This window comes from Pteropus alecto, unplaced genomic scaffold (genome assembly GCF_000325575.1).
Source record: "Pteropus alecto unplaced genomic scaffold, ASM32557v1 scaffold79, whole genome shotgun sequence".
Lineage (NCBI taxonomy): Eukaryota > Metazoa > Chordata > Mammalia > Chiroptera > Pteropodidae > Pteropus > Pteropus alecto.
The window spans coordinates 13,431,587-13,438,363 of record NW_006494612.1 but is presented as its reverse complement, the minus strand read 5'-3'; the positions used below and the strand labels follow the sequence as shown (position 1 = coordinate 13,438,363).

At 35.3% G+C, this 6,777-nt stretch overlaps 1 protein-coding gene across 1 annotated transcript in view; it reads right to left on the bottom strand.

The window, feature by feature from the left end:
- GJA1 (gap junction protein alpha 1) overlaps positions 1 to 1,418 on the bottom strand; it is an 11,306-nt gene extending 9,888 nt beyond the window's left edge. Inside the window, exon 1 of the mRNA XM_006927004.3 lies at positions 1,224 to 1,418. The gene's annotated coding sequence lies outside the window, so the exon portion shown is untranslated. The remainder of the gene's footprint in view (positions 1 to 1,223) is intronic.
- Between the last annotated feature and the right edge of the window lie 5,359 nt (positions 1,419 to 6,777).

Sequence of the window (6,777 nt, the reverse complement as noted above, 5' to 3'; positions counted from 1 at the left end):
CGCCCCGCGCCCGCGCCGGCCCCCGACCTCCTCTAAGCTTTCAGTTTTATTTGCTTTTCAGCGTTCTCTGGTGCAAACACTTTCAAACTGCAGTGTCACACCAAGAATTTAAACGAATTAGTCTGTAGAGTTAGAACAGACGAAATCCTTACCGAGCACTCTAATAGAATGTGTTACCAATAATAGCATTTAAGAAACTGAACCCTTTTTAATAACAAATCTGCGTAATCTTCGCCTGCGGGCAGTACCCTGGAAGCTCCAACTCAAAAGTGTTGCTCAGAGCTCTGAAGTCTGTTACAGGTTTGGTCAGACAGGCAGAAGGCGGGAGGGGTCGGAGGGACAAGTTAGCTCCCTCTGAGGCAGCTGTTTAAGAAATTTTGTTTCGTATTCTTTCTAGGAGCCCCGGTTTTAGGAGACGATTTTGCAAATGCAACCTGGCATACACTCTTTTCTGAACGTTTGTTCTCTCCCTCTAATGTTTGTAAGTAACCACCGCCCGCCCATTCAAGGGATTTCATCTCCTGAATTGCCAACGAGGTTGATTAAAAGGTGGCTCTCCTGAAGGTTTCAAAACTTTTCCAGTGCTTGCGAAAACAAAGTAGCTCTTTACTGTAGCTTTAAAACCCTCAATATTACAACACTGACTATATACCTTTTTGTTTACCGGAGAAAATTCTAGGAAGAGACCACGTGGAAGTACCGCAAGGTCTTAACAAAGCACTTTGTTAAGAAGCTTGCTTTGCAAGGCTACAGAAAGAGAACATCAATCAAAATTTCCATATGAAAAAGCACAAAGTGTAGAATTCTGTGGCAAGCATCTGCTAAGCAAATTTGCACTTTGATTTTTGTGAATTGTCAGTCAAATTCCAACTCAGGCCCCTACCGCCCCCCCCCCCTCAAGTTACAAAGCACCTAGACTATTACTGGTTACGAAAAAAGTAAAATTATACTCTAAAATGAAAAACCAAATATCCAGTAAACTTCTGCGTTATTCTAATCGGAAAGGTCTGAATCTTATTTTACCTGTTCTATTATTAAAAACTTTTTAACAGTCAAAAAATAAAGTGAATGTTCGATTTTAACTTTAAAACTGTAGAAACACTTTCAAGTTCATTATTCCGTTTACAGTATCATATCAATGGTACATTTAACACATTAAAAAACTTTAGAAAAGTTTTACTTATAGAAAAAGAAACAAATAGGTAATTGTTTTTCCAACTTACTCTTTCTCTTAAAAGAAGTGAAGTAGGCACGCCAAGTGATTGAACTCCTTAGAGGATGAAGTAAAATGAAAAAGCAAGTTCAGGCACTCAGACCTGTTTGTATTTAAAGTTTAAAAGTCTGCTGCTGTTTGGTGCTTTCCTCACTCCTTCTCCCTAATGAAAGAAAAGTGCTGATACCTCGTAAAAGCTTTTTTCTAACTTGGAGCACAGAGCTTTTAAAAGTTTCAAGCCACTGACTCAACGAGGAGGAGGGGCTAGAAAAAGAGGAGGAGGAAGGGCGGGGAGGCAGAGTAGACCGCAGGCTGGTGAGAGTGTGCGGGTGGGGGAGAAGAGGCAAAGAGTAGTAGCGAGGTCGAGATGAAGTTGTAATTTAAATTTGCTGACGAGGGAAATGAGAGCATTAGAGGTGAGAATGCTACTACTTGAAATTACTCTTTACAGATAACAATTACTGTTTTTTGTTAGTGCTTGTTCCACCTAAAGTCCAGAGATAATGAACAGTTGTATATTTTATAATAGTACAACCCTTTCTAAAATAAAATATATTTGTAACATATATATGTTATATGTATATTACATATATTACAGTAAATAAAAATGGTGGAAAAGAATATAGCCAGTGCAAATTCGTTTCATATTGGCCCAGGTGTGTGAAGTTAAAGGTGGGTGTAAGTTATTTGATGATCTAATTCCTTTTCTCTTAATTTTAAGTAAGGACAATTAACAAAGGAAATGGTGAGGATGAGAGAGAAACATTTCGAAACTGGACAAATGTGGTAGTATGCCCACATTCAACCCTTCCACTGCATTGAATTTTTACTTCAGTTTAGCAAAAGCTATATTTATATTTATAACTCGATTATATATAATATCTTTGACTGTGAAATCTTGATATATCTGACCTCTATCAGATCTTTAGGGAACTGAAAATGTATGGTATCTCAGCCCCATTCATGCTAATGCACTTAAAACTAAATCTTTTGTAGTGAAGTGTCAGAATATTTTTTGTGCAGTACTGTATGGTAAGTTGGTATTCAGTGGGTCCCAAAATCCACTATCAAACTGCCTTAAGACCTTCTCTAACAGTAGAGCTGAGCATATCATTTTTATGCACTTTTCCACCACTTCCATGGCTCCTGCTGTTCAGCATTGTGTTAGGGTGTCTAATAAATAACCTGAATCATGTGGCCTCATTCTTAGAGTGGGCAGCTTCTTTGAAGACTTCCCGGATGCCACATCAGATGGCAATGGTAGGACAATTCCCCATAAACAGGTTTCTGTGATATTCCTGAGGTTGAGCAGGAAAACCAACTGGCCATTATTCTTTGGAAACAAAGCAAATTAATCCACGCTTATTCCTTATCCTTTTCTCACTAGTACGAATATCAGAAAAAAGGGAGAATGGCAAATATTTTCTGGTAGATACCTTTCTCTAAATATACTTTAATTCAAATGCTTAATAAAACACCTTTTGAAATGTTGTAGTTTTAAGACACAATTTTGCTTTCTCATTTATTGGCTATATATACGATTTCCAAGGGTGTATTTTTTTAAGTTAGGGAGAAAAAAGAAAAAGAATTATAATCTGACTTTCAAGTCTTCAAGCTCAACAACTCATAAATATTGTTTTGGTCTTTTGTTTATATTGTTTTCCTTCAAATAAGTCTATTGTTTTGACCTAACTAAAAATTGTTTTGATTCAGAACACATTCATAAAAATATAATTTATTCTTTTTATTATAAGAAAATTTTCCTCCCTCTTTGTTTTTTAAACAGGAAGTCTAAGCTTCATTTAATTTATATAATTTTGGTTTCCTTTTGTAAAATTACTCAAGTACAATCATGACTGAAATTATCCATTTTATTAAAAACAGTTTCTAAAGTGCTAATTGAGAATTACTTGCTTAAAAAAAATTATAATTGACTATTTTATAACAGGGGTATTAAGGCAAAAAAATTGTGTTTGTTTCTAATTATGTTTGTTAGGTCTATTAAAGGATTTTTATGTCTAAGTATTCTGCTATCTTTCTTTTTAGTCTATTGCCTGTATGACAAATTAGAAATAGACCCAAAGAAGTTTTTATACCAAGTTACTCATGGATATCACTTGAACCATCTACAAGCCAAAGATTAGTAGTCATAGTATGAGCCACAAATTAAAAATTTAGTTCTCTTAACGTATAGGATGTTCTATTTCTAAAACCATTTTCCCATGATTCTTCATAAAAGATGAAGAATTTGAATGTGGTCTTCTCTTCGTTTGGAATAATGGCATCAAAATGTGATCCCATGAGTAAGAATGCTCAAGGGGTTTAAGGTTACTGCAAATGGCTTCTGTTGGAACATTTACAACACGGTTTTCTCTGACTGACACCTAGCAGCTACTGGTAACTCTGAGTGGTAACTCTGATTATACCTTATACTCTAGCAGTACTAGTGAGTTATATTTTGACCAATAATGTGCTTTTATAAAAAATTGCACTTATCTAATCTTAGGAATTTACCTCCACTGGAATGTTTTGCAAAAGTTATGGAGTAGGTTTTTAAAAACGCATATTTATTATACTTTCAGAAATGCCAATGCCAATTCTTTAATATAAACACTGACTTCCCAAAGCTGTATCTTCTCTGATTGCCAGGCCTGTCTATGCAGAAGAAATGGATGCAGACAGCTTGATTTGTTAGTCAGGCAACACTGCTCAAGAGGGATGAGGGACAGTCATTTACTGCTCTTCTCATTTGTACTGTTTCTTTGGTCACCACCATGAGCCAGACTCTCCCTAGATTTTGTTTTATCCATGTTGCTCTGCACCTTGAAAAATGCACATTATTGGCACAGTGTAGAGTAGACTTTTTTCCAAATTATGGGAAATATTTCTTAATCTGAGAACCAACCACATTTTTGGATTTTTACCTTTGTTTCAGAATACCAATTTCTGGAATTTTAAGAGATGAGTAGATTAAGATTTAAAGACTCTAAATGACTATCTCACACACGCTCTGGCATATTACTCTCGCTTCAATGAGTAGCATAAACACTGAAAAATATTTGGGGTCTGCAGATTGGAGATTATTAAGGAGAATATTTTAATTGTTGTGGACAAGAAAGAGGTGCTGTAATAAAAAATTCCTAACTGGGAATTTCACGGTGGATAGTCATGTCCCCAGGCCTATAACTTTAGTAAAAGGTTTATCTTTGCCTTAAGCCAGCCCTATCCATTGTTTCTGTGCATCTAGGTTAATACACCTTTGAAATGTCTCTTTAACCACCCTTTTAGACCCCTCCTTCCAAATTATAACCACCCTTAAGAGAGCAAATAATTTTAACTATTTTGTAATTCGATACCTGCCTTCCTTTCTTCCATCTTCATGTAATCTTCCTTAGTACACTCCTTAATTTCAAATGCATAAAACAAACTGCAAAACTTATTCTCTATAGCATTTGAGATCTTGCTCCCCAGCACATGTCATCAGTTTGGCTTAAATAAACTCATAAAAATTCTCTATAGGTTTGGACGTTTCTTCTGTTGTCAGTGTAGAGGAGTGAGTTATAAAAACCTGAACTAGGAAACTAGGAGTAATAAAGGAAGGGAAGATAGAATGATCAGAACTTGATGATAGGTGTGGAAGCCGATTTTGGAATTTTGATTAAGAAAAAGTTACTAACAAGGAAGTCTGGAAGAGGAACTGATTTGTGAAAGAGATTTAATGATTTCAATTTAGAATATTTCGGTACGAAGAACTGAAATATCTAGGTAAAGATAGTTGACTGGCAATGTAAAACAGGATCTGTGGAGTTCAGGTTAAAATTGTTATAAGATTTAGGATTGCACCAAAAGAATTGATATTTGAAAACCACAGGTACAGATGAGATTAATAAGAGATAGAATGTAGGCAGTGTGCCAAAAAACCCCACAACACACACACAGACTTAGTGTATCCCCTTATTTAATGCAGGCAAAGGAAAATAATGAAAAAAGAAGCAAGGTAGACTTTGGGAAAGGAAAAGTATGTAAAATGGCTTCAAGTGGGCTTGTTTGTAAGGAAAATAACACCTGGGCGCTGGGGGAGTCTTAACTTTGAAAAAAGGACATTTATTCCTTTAAAACAATAGTGAATGCAGACCATAAAGGAAAAATAATGTTTTGAGGTGGAGAGTATTGTCATTGGGAAGCTAAAGTTGAAGACTACGTCTCAAAGTAGGTGAGGTTATCAGCTGACTGATGTAAAAGTGCACTGAGCAGAGATGACAGTTTGCAATACCTCGGGGAATCCAAAGGCAACTGTAGAATAATAAAAAGATTAACTAAGACTGGGAGGATCTAAAATGATTTTGTAATGGATAAGATTGCATTGTCTCTTGGAGTGCCTTTCATTAGCATCAGAATAATCCTTTCTATGTACCAAATTTTCATTTTATCTAATATTTATTATATTTACTATACAATAAGAAAGGAGAAAAAAGTTAATTGGGGCCTCTGTGCAAGTTTAGAAATACTCTACTCACATTGCTAAAACCAGCCAGAAAATACGTTCTTGATGTGACTGTTGATCAACCATATTTCTTTTGGAGTAGTGAAGATTTCCCATCATATTACCAATTTGTGCTAGAATCCTTTTATAAATAGATGTATTTCTGGTGTCTTACAGTTTACTTGTAAACTCCAAAATAGTCACTTAAATGAAACTTGCTTCTCATTTATTTACCATTCTGTCATCCTTGAGAGAGATTTAGGGATCAAACGTTGCCCTTAACCTAAGTAAAATCTGAACTCATTCTGTATGTCCACATCTATGTCCAAGTGACTCTTACTGTGAGTCTACACACAAAAAATGGTTTTGTCAAAACAAAAAATTTAAAGAAAGAATCCCAGCTAGTGGATACATATGTCTTTGGCTCCACCTTCTGTTACAGAGTGAAAATGAACATCATAAGAAGTAACTGGAAAGTTATTTAATACTTTCACTTTTAATAATTCATAGTACTTTATACATATTTACTTCCTATGTCACTTGAATCCGGTGGTATATCAAGTTCAGATTTAGCCACACTGAGAGGCTTTCTTTTATGTTTCACACTGACCCTCTCTAGCCCACCCTCCATCTTGCACCCCTGCCACTTTCCTGGCCCCAGGTCACTCACCTTGAAATACTGATAAGGCAGGTTGTTCTCGCTGGTTTTCTGATCTTGCAAGCAACAGAGACAGCTGTTATTTAATATTCTCCCGACAATCCTATTTTATAAAATCCCCATTCAAAATAGCAGATTTGATATGTTTAGAAGGTTCTGGTGACTTTTTAGTTCAGGTGACTATTGCAAATTCATGTGGTACTGAGCAGGATTCATTCCAATAACTGGTTCCCTTCAGTAATTTTATTAGTTCTTTTATTTTCATTCTTGAATAAAATACTAATGGATTTTAAATATTAAAATTCAAAATATTAAAATGCAGAAAGTGAAATAAATTTATGATTATTATTAGTAATAGAGTTTTTTATTCTAAAGCATTAATAGAGACTGCATAGAGCTCAGTGATGTAATTGTTTCATGGAT